Here is an 18,686-nt window from a genome sequence, read left to right on the forward strand (position 1 = left end):
TAAAACAAAAACCGTTTTCAGAATAGATCAAATCCTTTCAGTAAGCCCCCCAACTACCAATTTCTATGGACATGTTGATTCAAATACAGGCTTCCCTGTTGTATCGAGCATATAAAGAAATAGAAGCAATGCCTTAGAAAAGGAGAAAGCAGATAAAATCACCCTAGGGAAGATTTTCTTTCACTTCCCAACAATACTGTGGTCAAGCTTGGTATGGTAATTTACTAATTGGAATGAATACTCAAGACTCATATGGTTGTTATAGATTAGTACCAATTTTAGCTGTAGTGGGAAAAGAATTAGCTGTATTTTACACTAGGAAGTCAGTGAATGAGGAACCAGGTTTGCCAACTAACGTTACTGATGCTTCATCATAAATGCGGGTTGATGCACAGCAAGGAGCCCTGACACTGTTCAAAGATTTTAAAGGGACCTGATGCTTTTTATTATCAATTAGAAATTCCACTTGCATTTTTTTTCTGGAGAGGAATTCACTCCTCTATATAGATTCTCTAGTGCCTAATAAGTACTTTACTTTAATTGCATGTAATTAAGCCTCTGCTGTATGCCTATTCTCAGAAAACTTGGAGATACGTCATTATCTTTGAAACATCTGTCCTGTCAAACATGACCAAAAACTGACAGATAAAAAACCTGAAACGTGTCTAAAATCAAAATCCCCGTGAAAGAATGAAAATGAAAGAGAATACAAAGATGGCAATCTTGAGAGAAAGGAAAAAGAAAGGAAAAGGAATGCAAGCATCCTATGGCTAGTCTATTCACAACAAACAAATGCCACTCAGAATTCTGTGTTCCCACTTAACTCATCTGCCCCATCAAACCAGCAAGCTTTTCTAAATCTCCTTGGCTTCATGCATAAGCAGGTGACACAACATACAACTGGAATGCAATCACTGGAGAGACCTTCAAAAACTGCTTGAATTTAGTCAAACTTCTCTAAAAAACCTACGCAGAACAGTTCAAGATGGTAGCTGAATGCTAGACGGTTAAAGATTAGTTCAGCAAGAGACACAAATCTGCCATATTTATCTTCATCTGAGTATGTAAGAGTACTTCAGCGTCCAGTCTTGCACAGAAAACAAAGCTTTGAAATCAGAGAAATGTGACTGAAATATGGCAGCCAATTTTGTGGATCTCCATTTGCAAGAGAATGTGGGAATGCACAAAAAGTCAAACTTTAACTGAACGTACTGCTCTCCTCCTCAAGACTTCACTGTTTCACTTCCATCCTCACCACCCTGGTTTATCTAAACAACGTATTTGTCAGCTAGTTGAATTCTCAAGTCGCTGAAAATTAATTCATTTGTAGTTTCCTCAGCATATTGTCAGTTCTCTGAAATACACAAGGAATTAATCCATTCAAAGATGTCTGTTGTTCAAAGCTACCCCTTCTCATTTGTTGAGGAAAGATTCCTGCAAATGCAAGAGCCTGGGATTTATAACACGCATTCTGTACCTGGTCATGACCTACTAATCTTCAAAGTCCTGATCCAGTAATGTTCCTGGCATAAAATCAATGATTCCTATGAGAGTCAGACAGCAGCAGCTAAAGAAGAAAGTTGGGAACAAGGAGGGAGCTGTGTAAATAAAAGGTGAAATTTTAAATTACTGCAATATTTCCAGCTATCAGAATATTGTCTGTATTATGACAATTTCATGAGGGTTCTGGTTTTGTTTTTAACTACAATACAGTGCTATTAAAGGCCAAATTCTACCCTCAGTTATGCCACGTGTGGATTCTCACAGCAGCTTTGTAAGTGCTCATGAAAGCGTATTTAGGCCCAAGAGTCACACATAAAAAATTAAATATTGCATACACAGAACTGGAAGTGACTTTCCATTTCATTCAATCTGAAGTATTTTCCAATCAGTAGCACACAAATTAGCTGAAGATGGAGAGCACTATACAGCACTTGAATAAAAGGAATTTGAAGAGCTCTCTGTTTATAACAATAACTATTAGATCTGAAGCAGGCTAACTGCAGTGGGCCACTTATTCTCCAACATACAGTTCTGATCATATATATATCTATATACTTTTTTTCTCCTAATGAATTATGAGTGACTTTTCTGATTGCTGCAGTAAGCCCGTAAGGAATGCAACATTCACAAGAAAGGGAGGACTCTTCCTGCATTAGCGTGTACAGAGGACTGCAACTCCAACAGTAAAATCATGTTCAGCTTCATTGAGTTGACAGCCATGCTCAGCAATTTGAAAATTCTGCCATTTAAATACACACAGAGCCAATACTCAAACTCACAAGAATTAACTGTATTACATCATGGCTAGAAGAAAAAAGTAGATAAGTCATCTGCTCTCTATTTACCTTTGTCCTAAAATCTCCAAGTAGGAGGAAGTACAGCCCAAATAAACTTACCTATAGAACTCTTCCCTGCACACTGTACCAATGAGATGCATTCCTTTCCCACTCCTACATACAAACAATCATGGTGTACACACCTGAATTTGCTGTACACCCTAAAACACTGGGCTTCTTTATGGAATGCTTTTATTTTACATGAGGGAAGGAGGTAGGCTGAGAGGGATTCTTTGACTTTATTTGGATATCAACCTTCACAATTTTTATGTTCCAGTATTATACTTAAAAATGCTTTTTTTTTTTTTTTTTTTTTTTTCTTTTTTTCAGTTAGGAAATAAGGGACATTTTGAAGAACTTACTGTGCAAACATCTACAAATGGTTTGATCAACCTAACATGAGATGACTACCTCACATTCAGTACTTGAATGAGTAAGAGGTATCAATGTTGCATACCTGAAGACAAGGAGTATTAGAACACCCTATGGCACTTATCAGTGTGGAAAGTGAAACACAATAAGGCTTCTTATCAACCTTGGAGACCTGCCTCTTCCCTTCTAATCCTTTTCAGACAACTATGAAAGAGAAACCTGATGAGGGATAGATAATGCAGACCTTAGTGGTAAGGAAAATGGCTGAACCTTCAGGGCCACTACAAAGAAACTGTGGATCACAAGTTACACTCTGTCAGCAAACAAGGTAAATGTCTTTCACCATATTGCTTTATGTTATTGGACTTGTGACACAATAACATACTTGCAAGTCAGCATTCACACAATTCCACTATGGCATCAAGCGCATGAAGCAAATCTCAAATCCTCTAGAGCATTTAACTCGCTCATCTGGTTTTCAGACATCAGAAGCCTCTCTGTACAGGGTTGCCCTCATCTTCTTTTTCCCAGTCCATGTCAGGCACTTTCCTCATCAGTCCATTAATTGGATATCGTGCAAACAATATTTTCATACTCCTTTCCCCAGCCCAAACAGCAGCTTTCATTTGCTTTTCAGGATTTATGCTTCCAGGGACAATATCTAGTCAGGATACCAGCAGGGTTTTTCCACATTGCTGCCAAAATTATTTAATTTCATTGACACACACACATAACCTCCCCAAAGAAAGGACCAAGGCAGCAGAATGTACGTATACAAGTTTCTCAGGATTCTGCACTGTCTGGGTAAAAAATAGAATCTACGTAGATAATTTTTACACTATAGATATTATTGTCCTGTTTAAAGAAAACAAATATAGAACAGCCAAAATAGTCCCCTCCAAAAATTCCTTTTAAGTGCATTATAATGCTATAGTTTTGATGGTTACTGTACCTATGGCAATAGCAACAAAACTGTTCTCTGAGCAACTAACTTTAGGAATATTGTTCTTTTTGTCCCTTAGGAACCCATTAATTTGGTCCTGGATATTTGGAAATAACTTTTGTTTGTATTGCATGACTACTTAATACTGCAGCACCGATCCCGTATCTAGCATTACAGTCGAAAGCAAACAGAGAAAACTGGCACAAGTTTTACTTTTTACGAAGTGTAAACAGACTGATTCAAAAGTGAAAGATCGTGTAGGAAATAGTCAGAGAGCCATTTAAACCTCTGCAGATGTTTATTGCTACACATGTTTATAGTTTCTGCCATGCTGAGGAGATACGCTGCAGACTACACCAGCACTGGTCTACAGACTGCTGTCAGTTAACCTAAGCAAGGAGGTTTCAGAGTTATGAACAACATTCTTCTCCCTCAGGTTGAGTCTTACATAAAGAAGAACACAGCAAAAACACCAGTAATCAGCCCCATGGCAAAAATAATAAACTCTGGTCATTGTACTTCTTAAAACACAACTGGGCTAGCAGCTTATTTCATCAAATCACCAGCCTAATAGGGGCTCTTTTCCCAGCAGGTACTAGATACTGCCTCTTTAATATTCAGAATTGGTAGCAAACACTGCCAGCCCATAATCTTTGCTTGTTTTCAGCAATCAGCTAAAGTTACTTGTCAAATCTGTACATAAAAATGTCTTCTGAAAGACTGGAGCTTAATTTTGTCTAGCCAGAAGGAAGGTTGTTGGGACAGCAACAAGCAAAGCAAAATTTCATTAAGCTATCATGAAGTTTACTCAACCTGAAAAACATTCTTTGCTATAAATGGGGAACAAGATATATAAGGAATAAATAAGTGAGAAATACCCATGGTTGAGAAGGCTGAAGCACAACCAGCACAGAGGTGAGAAAACAAAAATATTAAAGCAAAAAAAAATTACTCCAAGTGAAGACACAAATGAAACGGTTTATTAATCCTCAGTGGAGGGAGACCTCAACTCAATTTTACTTCCAACACACAAAGCATACCAGCCAGTAAAATACCACTCTAACATTATTTCTGTTAGGGTGATTATCAGTACTTATCTCACTAAGTCAAAAATCAACACTTCCTCAAACTCTTACCCAGCTGTTCATCTTTCAGAAGCAGTACTTCAATGCATCAATTTAGCAATTTACGAGCATACCTACATCTGCTCCTGTTGCTCACCACATCAATTTTCTGAAACAAAATCATCTCCTTCTTTCCATTAATTGGTCAGTCTAGCATGTTGATCCCTGCAGCCCACAATTTGTTATAATTTTGTTAATTTAAAAAAAAAAACAACAAAACAGATTGGGAGATGATCTCTGCTAATGGGACACCATGCCCCCTCCATTTGCTGTTCTCTAAAATCCTCCTTTGCCGTTTTAGAATTGCTTGCTTCTTGTCTCCAGATGTTCTCCTTAATCTTAAATGCAGAAAATCTTACTGATCCCAACAATAAAAAGCTTATATTCAAATGGGTGACAGACACAGACCACACAGACCCATACACGGAGGTGAATTTTCACAAGCCACGTTTCAATCCACCATGCACAGCTGTCACACCATGAAATGAAGAGCATCTTGATCAGCTCATCTACAAAACCTGGCAGATTACAACCAGGGGACTGTGTACAGAGCTCAGTATCAGCTTCAGTGCTCTGGAAACTATTGGAATATTGCAAAGCTTGCACCAGGTGGGTCTCACAAATGTTCACAAAGGAATAAAAAGGACACCATATGCAAGTTTGTCAGGATCTACTGAACCCATACGAGGCTGAAGATGACTGTTTCCTGCTGTTTTGTCACTACGAGCCAGAGTCAAAACTGCAGTCCATGGTACGGTGATGTGTGAATTCCCTATCAAAGAAATAGTTCAAAAAGATTCAGGTGAAGTGATACGTGCTCTCTTTCAGGATGGGAAAGGGGTGAATTTCCAAAAACCTGGACAAACCATCAACACTGACTGCTTTGTTGCAACGCTGATTAAGCTGAAGGCTCAAACTTCCACAGTCAGACCAGAGAAGACAACAACCCTTCTCTTGCAACACAATAATGCCAGGCCCCAGACCAGTTTGAAGGGCATGGAGCACACAGCCAATCTTGGTTGGGCTGCCCTACCACACCCACCATGTCGCCCAGGTTTGGCACCGTCTGGCTTCCATCTATTTGGGCTGATGAAAGATGGACTGCGTGGGCAGCACCTTCCCAGTAACTACGCTGTCACAGCAGCTGTGAAACAGTCACCTCCACTGGTGCAGATTTTTACAAGTGCAGCATGCAGGCTCCTGTTCCTCAATGGTGAAAATGCAGAACTATTGGTGGTGACTATGTTGAAAAAGTGTTTTGTAGCTGAAAATTTGCTCCTGAAATAGGAGTTTTAATTCAGAGTATTATAAATTTTAGCAAAGAGGTAGAAATTAGGGAATAAACAATAACCTGAAACATTTTGTTATAGCCGAATATAAAGGGTGTCTTCAAAATAGCTGATATAAGCACGAAGAATGAGTGGCTGACAACCAACTGACAGAACACTGATGAACATACAGACTGCATATATTTTTCCACTACTGAAGCTTTCCAAAAAAAAAAAAAAAAAAAAAAAAAAAAAAAATCATTCTTAAGTGTCTGAGTCAAAATTTACAGAAGAAACCAAGACAACCCCCTGTTTACATCAACAGCAATTAGGACATAACTTTTTTCAAGTGCAGTCTCGTAGGGTATAGCACCTTGACCACATTCTAAGCATGACAAGGATGCTCTTAGATTATGATGTTAGTCACTACATTAATAATGGGTTCCAAGTGACACCTCAGAGTGAGCATTTCATATTAACTTTGGATTTTGTTAGTCGGAGTGGTTACTGGAAAAAACAAGCAGCAGTGACCTTCAGCCCCTTTGCTCCACTTCAATACCACTTGATTAACCAGCAACCTTCCTTGCTAGTGTTAACAGTAACGCTTGCATGAGCAAGATACTCAATAAAAAGCAGGCAGGTTCACTGATAATATTCTGGATATCTCAAGCTCCTAAAAGCATCTCTGGACAAAGCTTGTCCTTCATCATCAGTAATACAACTGCATAAAAGCTGAAGCTAGATAACAGACTATATTCCAATCCTTTTCACATCCTGAATCCGAGACTCCTCTCAGTATTGAAGAGTCTTTGATGGCTGATAAGATACAACCAGTTGCATTGTAAGTTCTGAATCTGCAGCCGCACCTGATGAAGGCCATCACAAAGCAGAGCCCTCTCAGCCCCTGACTCTGCCAAGCCATGGGATACCCAGCTGATAGCTGCCCCTGGCTGTAATGCACCAGGTGCAGCCTGAGATGCTTGCAGGCGCTGAGATGATGTGGCTGAACTTCAGGGATGGCTGGGTTCAAGTGTTTTTCCTGAGTCCAAAGGAAAATGTAGCTCTAAAGAAATGGAGTTTTACAGCCATATCATCCCTGACAGGTTCTCTTTATGTACAGATTTGGTCAGGTAGACTCAACCACTTGAAACACCGCTACCAAGGAATTCTGAGGTTGTGTTTGTTGCTCTCTCTCCGCCAGGCTTCTTCTCCTTGACAATGCAGTGACCAAGGTAAGAACTGTCACCAAACGCATAGAACCTAATCCACCTCTACAGCGCACCACCTAGGAATTATTTCAAACCATGGTCCATGCTCTGAGCACAGCACCCCTGCACACACTGTACCCAAACAAACAAGCGTGATGCTCAGCAGAGCACATCACAATATCAGCACTCCACCTTCCTCAGTTTCACCCCATGAAGTTTTAAACGAGTTCCAAGGAACGGGCACCCCAATGGCAACATTCACAAGTAAATTTCACCAGCAATAGAACACAGATTTATAACCACAGCTGTGCCACTGAAAGGTGCTCCATTATTTTTTTCCAAGTTGTCCTGTCAGAAGATGTCAAGAGGCTATTTGTTCAAAGGACTGCTCTAACACCACGTTTTTTATAAACCACTCCATTCTGCTAGAAATTTATACCACAACAAGGACTACTATCTTTTTTTTTTTCCCCACCATCCATGCAGTATGGCTTCTGCTGACATGACGGTGATGAGAGCCCCTTCCTCCCCAACCCTCACTCTATCTCTGGTATGGCTATCTTAAGAATGGACAATTTTTAGGATGCAAAACACTTTTGTGTTGACATAGCTAAACTCTTCTCCTTAACACAAGATTAACTGTTAAAATTTCCCTTCTGCCAGCATAGCTGCATCCACACCAGTAGTTGTGACTGCAGTATCAGGGATGAAGCATGCATTTTTGATTCGCTGCGCCAACAAAATACCCAAGGACATGTGGTTGCATGGAGCTACCAAGAGCAGATGCTGGAGAGTAAGAAGGAAAATAGCCCAGCTGTTACCAACTCCTCCTCCTCTAACTCTGGCAGGCAGAATAATGTGTGACTTCTACTTATCCCTTCCTATATTTCCTATGAGGAGCAGATGTCAGCCATGGAAGTATGCCCTATGACACTTCCCCAGCCTGGTGCTGTAAAACCCATGGACAGGGGATTTCCCTCACACACCTTTTGCCTTTTACTGTCCCAGTGATTTGAAATTCAGCACACCTCAGTTTAAACCTCCAAACAGTGTAGCCTGCAATTTTCAAATTTCTCAACCCTGACCAGGAACACTAAGAGGCTCCAATGACCAGCATTACACTGACATCACAATATACAACCTTGTTTGCTGTTTCCACACAGGGAAATAAGAGAAACTACTAAGAAAACTACAGAAACGGTCCTGAAAAAATACAATGCTCGTTCTGACATTATACCATCATTTGTCTGTTCCCAAATGCACAGTGCTAGCATGTGACTCTTAATTAAGCTATTGTTCAAACACAGTAAGATACTCTTTTTACCTTAACCACATCCTATCTGCAATAATGGCATTTCAGCTTTAAACTTTATATGGGACAAAGGCCACACGTGTAGAAAAGCAAAGTATGAAGTGTCTCAGAACACTATGACACTAAGACTAAATTGGTAACTTAAATAGAGCTGTAACCAAAATACATTCTACCCACAACAGAGGTAGAGGATAGGAGGGAATGGTAGACAAGACAGAAACTTGAGAGAGCAACACGAATCCTGAATTTTGTATCTACCTCTGCAAAGCCATCAGATGAGTATTACTTCAAACAACTTCTCTCTCACAAACAAAAGACAGCAGGTAGTTGCCTCTTGTATGATGATTAACACCTTCCAGGACAGCCAAAAATCTGCTTCAAGACGGTGTGCTAGAAGGTAAACACAGCCTTTCAGCCATCAAACGGGTTTCGAAGAGGGAACTGCACATTGTCTAGGAAGTTAACTTCAAGAAACAGTGAAAAAGGTATCTTGGTGGAATTTACCTATCTCAAGCTCTTCCCTTTGATTTAAGACATCAGAAAAAACAATATAAAACTTTTCAAGGAAAGCTTGAGACTTATCTCATCATTTAGGTTATGAAATACATTTGCTTCATACAGCCTTCTAATAGCACCCCACTATTAGATCACATTATTTTTCTTTGTTTATTTAAGATATTTGCACTTTCCTGGACCATAAAAACAGGCTTTTATTTTAATCTGCTTAACACACTGTGGGGAAGGGCTTCTAATTTCACAGCAAGGAGATAAGACAAATAATTTGTATAACACATTAGCACATCTATGGCAAAAGCAGTTAGTCAGAGCTCATTGAGAACAATAGGGTGCTGAAGCAAATCTGCGAGAGGCAACTGTTTGAGACCCCACTGTCCACTAAAAATATGTTTTATTATATTCCATAGTAAAGATGACATCATAGAATATTAATTTATGAATTGTCTTGAGGCAATAAAGCAACAGAATCTTATCCTTTCCCTTCAGTAGGCACCGATGTTTCTCCCATTACTCCAGTCCTTTTCCAAATGTGTCTGGATTCTTTTTCAGGCTGATCTCCATATCAGCCATCTATCCTTTATGCCTTATCATTGCTCCCCCTAAGCACTGTGTCTTTCTTTTACTGCTCATTACCCAAAACTACCAAGTTCCCCTTTAACCTTGTTTTGCTTCTTTTCTGGGTTTGTTTTCACATTTTTTATTGCTGTTCTTCCCGAGCTGAGTCTGCTTCCAGCATGCATTCTGCTGCGTGCAGACAAAAGCAATGCAACAAAATATTTTCAGTATACTGGCACAAGTTATCACCTAGGCATTTGTGATCATTTGCTCTCAAATCCCTAACGACATCTCGCTTTGAACTTCTGCTCTGGAAAAGAAGATATGCAGCACAAATTCAGAACAGAACTGTCAATTCCAGAGATCTGTGACAAGTCACTTCTGCAACCTCTAAACTGAGCTGAAAACAGCAAGGCAGACTTGGGAACTCCAGTCAGCCATTTCAGCACACAGCTAGAACAGAAAACACAAAGTTCCATGCAGCAGGCTATCTGTAAACCTTGCTGATCCTGGCTTTATCTAAAGTAGTTTGTTTCCTCTAAGCTGAATGTGGTAGGAGAGAGTGCTCTTTGGGGAACCGACACTAAAGATTCTAGGGACAGATCTGCTTCATCTACTGAGAGACACAACCACTGCTGGGCAAAGCTAACGACCAGCTGGAATTTTGAAATGAATTTGTTTCCTTTTAAGAAATAAATAAGTATGATCATACCTCGATCTTTTGCATATCCTTGGATATTGCACTTCCAGTCATACCAGAGCATCTCTGGGATGCTAGTGACCTGTGCATAGTAATTTCCATGGGGTGTTAATCAGCACAATTACCAACTGTAACTTCATCAAAACCAGGAAGCCCTAAAAAAAGATCAACTCCTGAAGCGTAATTTCTTGGGAAGGGGGGAAAAGGCAGAAAATTCAGTTACAAGTCACACTCTCTTGGATGAAACCAAGCCGGCACACACAGATTTGGTAACAAGCCAATGTCTAAAGATACCAACACCTGTAAGCCAAGTCATCTCAACAATCAGCCTTCCAGTTTTCTACAGTTCAATCCTACAGTTTGTTTCCCTTTTCCTCCCTCTTTTTCTCCAGCAGGACACAGAAAAAACTTTTTGGTCGTTATAAAAAGAAGGGAGTTAGGATTTCACCAATTACAGATTACAAACTTTTGCTAATATTAGCATAACTGCATATACAACAATCTAAGAAGTGGAACGGCAGCTTCATGCACAAGATTCTCCTGAAGCGAAGACTGATTCTTCTCCCGTAACAGAGCTGCAACATGATTCTGGAAGCAAGATTATAGCTGGGTAAGATCTGCCAAAGTAATGGCAACTACTCACCAGTGGTACCTGCACTGAAAACTACCATATATTGCTTTTCCATAATTAAGTTCATCAGTATTATGAGTCTGTATTTTTTTCCACAACTTTACAGTGCAGTTCTTTATTCCTAGTAGTCTTCTCTTGATCCTTAACAAACGCACAGCTTTGTACATTTATATAGTATCACTGACATCAACGGAATCATTCACAATGCTTAATATTAAATACACATATGATCAAGTCTTCTGCCAGCAGATCAGAACTCTAATAGCCAACAGAAGCCTTCATTCTGCTAACACAACAGGTGTAAATCTGATCTCTTGCAGATTGGTGTTCATGGAAATAAGATTTCAGTTTTTAAAATACACCTGAACTTAGCAGAATATAATGTATCACTAAAAATATCACAAGTGTTGAATGATAAAATCTTTAGAAATGACTTACTGGCTTGGTTGTGAAAGTCTCAGTTTGAAGATAAACTGGTCATTGATAAATGAGTAAAAATGTGTAGAGACTGAAATTACAATATGACTACATTTGTCTTCATTTATTATTCTTCCAAGCATCAGCCCTAGGAAGAATTGCTCTTGTGCTTCTGATAACAGACTGTCACGTATTGCCTCAGAAACACCATGATTCAACATCAGATGGTAATAATTCAGAGTATATTTCATTAGAATTTTTAAAAGGACACTTGACAACAATCCAGGCAGGAAAAAAGCCTTTCTAACTTCTATAACTACAACATAAACAACTAAAAAGCTCCTCCTGAAGATTACACAAATGAATGATGATGCAGAGACAAATTTCTGTTATGCCCCAGTTTCCATTGAGATTGGCTTCATTTTATTTTATTTTTTAATATACACAGGATTTAGAAGATGCTTTTATACTGACAGATTTTGACTTCAAGTAAAGTATTAAGAAAAGCTGTGTTTCAGCTTGTCTTATCAAATTTCAGTACTTGTCTCAAAGTAATAGTTCAACCCTTACCTTTCTGCCCTAAGTTACAGATGCGACGCAGCACAGCCCTCTAACTGATTTGCATTTGGCAGAGACTTTGGTATCATCATCTATCAGTTCATAAAGAGGCTTTTTCCCACCTCTACTTAAAGTATTCTCACACTTCCGTGACAGGAAGAAAATAAAACCTACAATCTGTATTTCACAAGCCTTGGCCTTGGTTTTATCCTTGACTGTATCTAGCAGACCTTGCTTCAGTTCCAGAACAGTCAAGTCAAGCTCTACTAATACATAATTTAAGTCTTCCCCATGGTGTCTACAGCTCTGCAAAAACATGGTTTTTTTCAGAAATACAAGTCAAACACTTCTATCTAAGTACAGAAAAAACCTCCTCTCTCCTATGTGAGGAGCTGGCAGTGCTCTTGGATGCGCACTCAATAGCACTTACACCGAATGGTCCACCTCTGCCTTTTCATTTTTCATTTTCTATTCTTTCAGCTGTATTTTCAAAACGAGCCATAGCCCTCTCAGCCAAAGTCACCACTCTTCACACTAAGTGTCTCCTTGGACAAGAATGCATTGTTTAAGGGTTCTTAACTGAGTTATAAAGGGGGGGAAGCCATTCAACCTCCTTCACACAGTTCAGGAGCTTTCATTTCCAATACCATAGATTAAACACTTCCAATCCATTTAAACAGTTGCAGAACTAAAGCCCACAGACATATTGTCAATTAAAGCTGTAAATATCCCACAGTCTGTACAAAATGAAAGCTTTAAGAAAGAACAGCAGCACCGCAGTTTTTCGCTCCTTGATCACTACACCTGCCTCATTAATCTCCTGCACCCATGTGAGGTAAATACATGGTACAACTATAAACTAAAATCAATAATGCCTTTAAAAAGGTTTAATTTGATTCTACCAGGGAGGTTATCATAATCCAGCTCCGCTTTCTCACATTCTGCTAACAATTTCTCAGCTCGGTTTCAAATGCTAACTTTGTTCTCCATCTCCCTATCTATCATGCTGCTATAATGCCAGCTCAAATGCTGTTTGTAACAGCACAGCAATTTCTCAGAAGTTGCCAGCTTCATAGTGCGTTCCTTTAGCAGTGCATGGAAATTATTAGATTAAATTACAAATGAAAGACTCTGCAGTCAGTTGCGATTACTGGAACACTTATGCACATTTGGTTGATCGTGAGTTCTAACGTTTCTTCCTTTGCATCTTTACAGATCTTCTTTTTACATTCTGTTTTTCAAGACCGTATGGGAAGCGAAATTGAAGACAACTGAAGAGAGCCCCACGTTTTCCCAAAGTAAGGACAGTGGCACACATCCTTCCCCTAAGTGCCAACAGAACCTCCACAAGCAATGTAAAAACTTCTGTTAATATCAGTACACATCACAGAATGCTTTTGGAAGGAAGAGTCACACAGAAATCTGCTTCACAAAGGAAGACCTCCGACAACGCAGTCCTCTCGTCTGTTCTGTAACATTTCCCCCACCAGCACACAACCAAACAGTTCACATACACAGAAATACCCGAAGAGAACACTGATAATACTGCAACTGGTGATCATAATAGGTTAAGCAGCAGGATCTTCGATTATCTCACCGCTGCAGGTACAATTTTCAGGAAGATATTTTAAACCAATTTCTTGACCATACACAGTCCCTGAAAATATCTAGTAATTTTCTACAGGAATAGCGCTGTTTGACCCAATTCCAATGTAGATAATTATATTATCTGTACCTAAAATCCCTCTGAGTGTTTCAATCAGGTATGGTATTCTTCACTTTCTGTTCTGATCTGCTTAGCATGGCTGAGCACCATTAAGCAGCTGTCAGATTCCACACTAGAAGTGGCTGGATTTCAGTAATAAGCAAAATGGTTCCCGATAGAGTTTAAAACACCTGGGGATCTTTCCAAATGAATGGTGCAATGAGGCTAAACTATAAGATTAAACTGCCGTAAAATAAGCCCCACAATTTCTTCATAAAAGTACACACCCTAATACCTTCAGTCTCTGAAGAGCTCAGTCGCTGCTGAACATATAACATGCCCAGATGAGCCCTCAGATAAGAGTTTGAGAAATAATTCATAACCTGCACATTCAAGAAATTATACAACTGCCTCCTCCTAACATGCAGCTCAGGCTATTCTTGCGTTTCTATCAGCAGAGACCATCTACAACAGACAGGCTGAAGATCTAAGCCATGAGTGAGAGAACAGAGCTCGGTATGCCAGTCCAGCTACCAAAAACAGTACCAGCCTCTTTCTCATTTTCAGTCCAAGGAGATTTTATAACAGTATTTAAAGAAATGAGAGAACAGGTCACAGGTGCATTTAGTTAGAAGAAGCCCTCTAATCACTTGAACAGCAAAGCTGTAGAAAAACTTTCTGTCAGAACAGGGCAGACAGAAAAGCTAACAGCCTTTAAACTGAAGTTCAATCAGTTTGTGATGCAAATTGTGCAGTGGATGTAGTGACAGCACAAGGACTCAGGCTCAGTGCTCCAGTGCTCCATAAGGATCAGCGCGGTACGGAGGCACAAATCATCTGCCAGCAGCGGACACGCACTTTTGAATCTTAAAACACACAACACTGTATATTACGCTTCCACAAGTGATTAATAAGGGTACAAGGAGTGCCTTTGCAAGAGAGGACACATGAAATAGCTGGGGAAAAAAAAAAAGAATGACTAAAAGAATACAGGACAGCAGAACTCCGCGTATGAAGCATTAGAAGCTTCCCCCACCTAAAGGCCTCTCTGACTTCACACCTGTATTAACTTTTACTTCTACCAAAGCCAGACAAATTCACAAAAATGACAGAATGTCCCCAGTGAGCCCAGGCTGGGTGTAAGTGCACTGTGACAGACTCAGCACCACCTGAGCAGCCATCAGCTTCCTGCACACATCCTGCCCTGCAGATCGGAGATAGCAGGATCTGGGGTGGGTGAGTGGATGTCAAGAGGATGTGGAGCCAAAGGTCCAGGATGGACATCTGACTGTGGCACAACTGCCTGCAACACACAAAGCAAGGGCCCAAGGCCAAGCCCCCACTCTGAGCCTGACGCTCTCCTTCCCAGCCTTACCCAGCCGCCTGGCACCAGCCTCCAACTGCAGGCCCTTTTACTGTGGGCTCAGAAGCCAGGAATCCCTGTCTGTATGCAACCCTGAGGCTACAGAGCACCCAGACTTGCCACTACATTTAGATATATCCCCGTTTTGTTTTTTTTTTCTTAACACCTGCTCTTCTACAATGGCCTGAAAAGTCATTCTTCAACCACATTTCAGCAGAGAATGGATCACCTGCGTGTGAATTAATTTCAAGGGAGATATAGATAGCAGAGTAATTTAGAACTAGTTTTTCTCTCTCCTTTCCTTTTCGCTGGGATAGCTCTCAGATTAAATCCACTGAGATCAATTGAGACATTCCAGATTTTTCCCAGTACGCATTTTTGTAGCTCAGAAAACAAACACTAGAAAAACCAGACAACCTCCCAAAGCTGAAATTGCCCTTTCCATTCAAATGCAGTGCTGTACCCAAACTGAAACTGTCACACAGCCCGTTAATCTCCATTACAAAACACATTCTTTATTTAGTAAAATTACAGCACTTAGTTGAATGATAACAGTATTTACATACTGGTTTATGAGCTCCTGAGATATTTTTCAAGCAAATAAAATAAGAGAATAGGTTACGGTTTATTGAAATAGGAGCTGCACTGTTCCTAGGAGAACAGCATACTGCTGCTATTATCACTCCTATGTTACAAGCATTAAAACAGGGCTGTCCTTTAAAGGGTTCCTTGTGCCTATCACACACCAAACCAAACTAAGCCAGTAGTGTGAAACAGCCTTTGGTCTCAGCATCTACACAACAGATCCAAATTCGCAAAAATTCAGAGGCCTCCCAAAACAACGCGTCAACATTTGGTACAACTTTACTCTGCAGAGCAGTCTGAACCCAGGGAAAACGGGAAGATTAGAAGAAAAGAACAAAACAAACCTACTGATGTCACTGTTAATGCTGTCACATTCCTACTTGTGGAACAGCACCCAACTAGAATTAAACACAGAAATCACCACCATCACCCAATTATTGGAAGAAAAAGGATTAGGCTGATGAGGTGATGTACTACATTCTGAAGACTTCTGGAAAATAATCAACAGCAGCTCAACAGCATGATAATGTGAATGAGGACCACAAGCACCTACACAGCAGCAGTTTCCTGTTAGTAAATACCAGGCCTCGTGACAATACCTAAACACAGCATCTTCTACTGATCTGAATGCTATCTTCAGAGGTTTTTTTCTTCCCAGTAAAACATCCTCTCGTTTGACTGAGAACAAGGTCGCCAAAACCAAAGCACTTTTATGAGATTAGAAAGCTTTTACATACTTCTCATTTTTTATGAGACAATCGTTTTCTATTAAAACATTGCTTATTCAATTATGCCTACTTTTAAGTAGACGGGTAGAACATCAGGCCTTACGCCTGGGAAGGGCTGCACAGCCACCAGGGCCCGCAGAGGACAACACACAGCACTCAGCCTCGGGCCGGGGCCACAGCCGCTGAGCCAAGCATGGCCTCTGCTCATCATGGGGAGCTACAGAGCCTGTGGGAACGAGAGCACAGGCTGACATCAAACCTGCTGCACAGTAACTGCTCTTAGGAAACCTTTGCAGACAGTGGTAACACTAACCACATCCCTTGGAGGAGAAAACAGGCTTTTCCAATAGTTTCCTGCTTTTTCCATATACGTTGTCACCTTTCCAACAATGTTTCAATAGCAGACCGAAGTACTTTGTCTGCAGCATACCAGCATACACACACGCACCTGTATCCCAAACAAACTTGGTAATAATGCTCAGTTTGAAAGCTGATAACTCCTGGATTTATGTTTTCAGTTCAGCGTTGCACACAGTGACACAAAGAACATAACCTCAGTAAAATAATCAGGCACAGGAGGAACTGGCATTCCTGTATGCACACCAGGAAGCCGGGTACTTTGAAACACTAGTGTGAAGGTAACCACGGCTGCATTTAAGAATTAGCCTACAGCAAAATGTCCCCGTTTGCTCTTCACCAATAGCTTTCTTCACTGTTTTCCCTCCTTTCAGATAAGCTGGCTGTCACAAATTTTGAAGTATCAGAGCAGCTTTGCAGCAGACACAATCAGGAAAAAAAAGAAGGGGCATAAACCAAACATTTCTACTGTTTCGAAGGGTTTGCTGAGTCTGACAAGGATTCATGCAGACGGACAGCTGTGTGCACGTGGAGCTGTACTGACAGCACCACTCCTCCCTGCATGCCGCCCCAGAGCCCAGTGCTGCTGGTTTGGATCACGCTGCAGAACCGTGGCCCAAGCAGGAAAATTCCTGCGCTCATGCACAGTCGAACACACAAACTTACAGGCAGCTGCTCTAAAAATACATTCACCTGTACCAGGTACACAGTAAGGTCATGCTGCTGCAGTAAGAAATCCAGAGCCATGCGAAAGAAGCAAGAAGTAAAATCTGATTTCAATAATAACAATAATTATGACACGATATGGCCAAAGTCTGCAGGGACCACCTTGCATCACCACTGAGTACCAATTTCAAGGAGACTAAAATACAACTACCATGACGTTTTCCTGCCCAGATTTGTACCTTCGTGTTTTTAGTACCACAGTCGCCTGCTGTGCAGTGTGTAGCTCAATTTATTTCCAATACTGTAATTTCTGCAACATTAGCACAGAACGCCAGCTCCAATATTCTTACTGTTTGCACTCGAGGAGTAGACTCGCATTTTCCGCCAACTCCATTACGTCATCCGAAAAACCCAAACATTTCTTTTTCCTCTTTCCCCCACCCCCACCCCGGCGTCCCCGTCCCGCAGCCCCGCACACCGCCGGGAACCGAGCGCGCGGCGCGCCATCTCCGCCGCCGACCTTCGCGCTGCAGCCGCGCGTTACATAACCGGCGCCGCTCTCGTGCGGCCGTGCCTGGGCGGCTCAGCGCGGGGCGGAGCGCTCCGGAGCGGGGCGCGGAGCGGGGCCCCGTCCCGCAGCGGGGACATGTGGGTCAGCGGGTCAGAAGCGCCGCGACCTCGCGGCTCCGCACCGCGGTCGCGGCCGCCCCGGCGCCGTCCCGCGCGCTCCCGGCAGCAGCGCCGACCGAGCGTTACATAATTGATGGACGCCCCGCGGCGCCCTCCGCCAGCGCCGGGCCGGGCCGGGCCCCGCCGCCCCGCGGCACCATCTGCCCGCGCCCGCCCGTTGTGTAACGGCCGCCGGCCCCGCGAGCGCCCGGAGAACTCCCCGCCGGAGAGAGGCCGTTTCTCCGGTGTTTCTCATTAACCCCGTTACATAAGGCGCTCGCGCGCCACATCCTCTCTCTCGAGCGCTAAATATACCGCGCCGCGGGCGCCCCGCACGCCTGGCCCGGCCCCGCCCGCGGCGCCGCCGCCCCCCGCCGCCCCGCACCGCGCGGGGTCCCCGAGCGGGAGCTGCCCGCGGAGGGGGCGTGGCCGAGCGGGGAAAAATACTGTAAAACACACGGCGGCACATGGTCAGCCATGTTCCGGCCCGCACCGCGCGCCCCGCCGCCGAGGACGGCCCCGCTCCCGGCGCCCCGCACCTCCCGGCGCCCCGCACGGCGGCCGCGGGCGTAGTCGCGCGCCTTTATTTAATCCGTCGACCTCCGCCCCCCGGAGCGCTCCCCCTCCGGCGGGGGCAATGCCCCTCCCCACGCGGTGCGAGCGGCCCGGG

General features: G+C 42.3%; 1 protein-coding gene across 3 annotated transcripts in view; it reads right to left on the bottom strand.

Moving 5' to 3' along the window:
- RORA (RAR related orphan receptor A) overlaps positions 1 to 18,686 on the bottom strand; it is a 384,562-nt gene that overhangs the window by 331,191 nt on the left and 34,685 nt on the right. The gene's annotated exons all lie outside the window — the stretch shown is intronic.

The sequence above is a fragment of the Lagopus muta genome, chromosome 10 (assembly GCF_023343835.1).
Source record: "Lagopus muta isolate bLagMut1 chromosome 10, bLagMut1 primary, whole genome shotgun sequence".
In the NCBI taxonomy this organism is placed as follows: Eukaryota; Metazoa; Chordata; class Aves; order Galliformes; family Phasianidae; genus Lagopus; species Lagopus muta.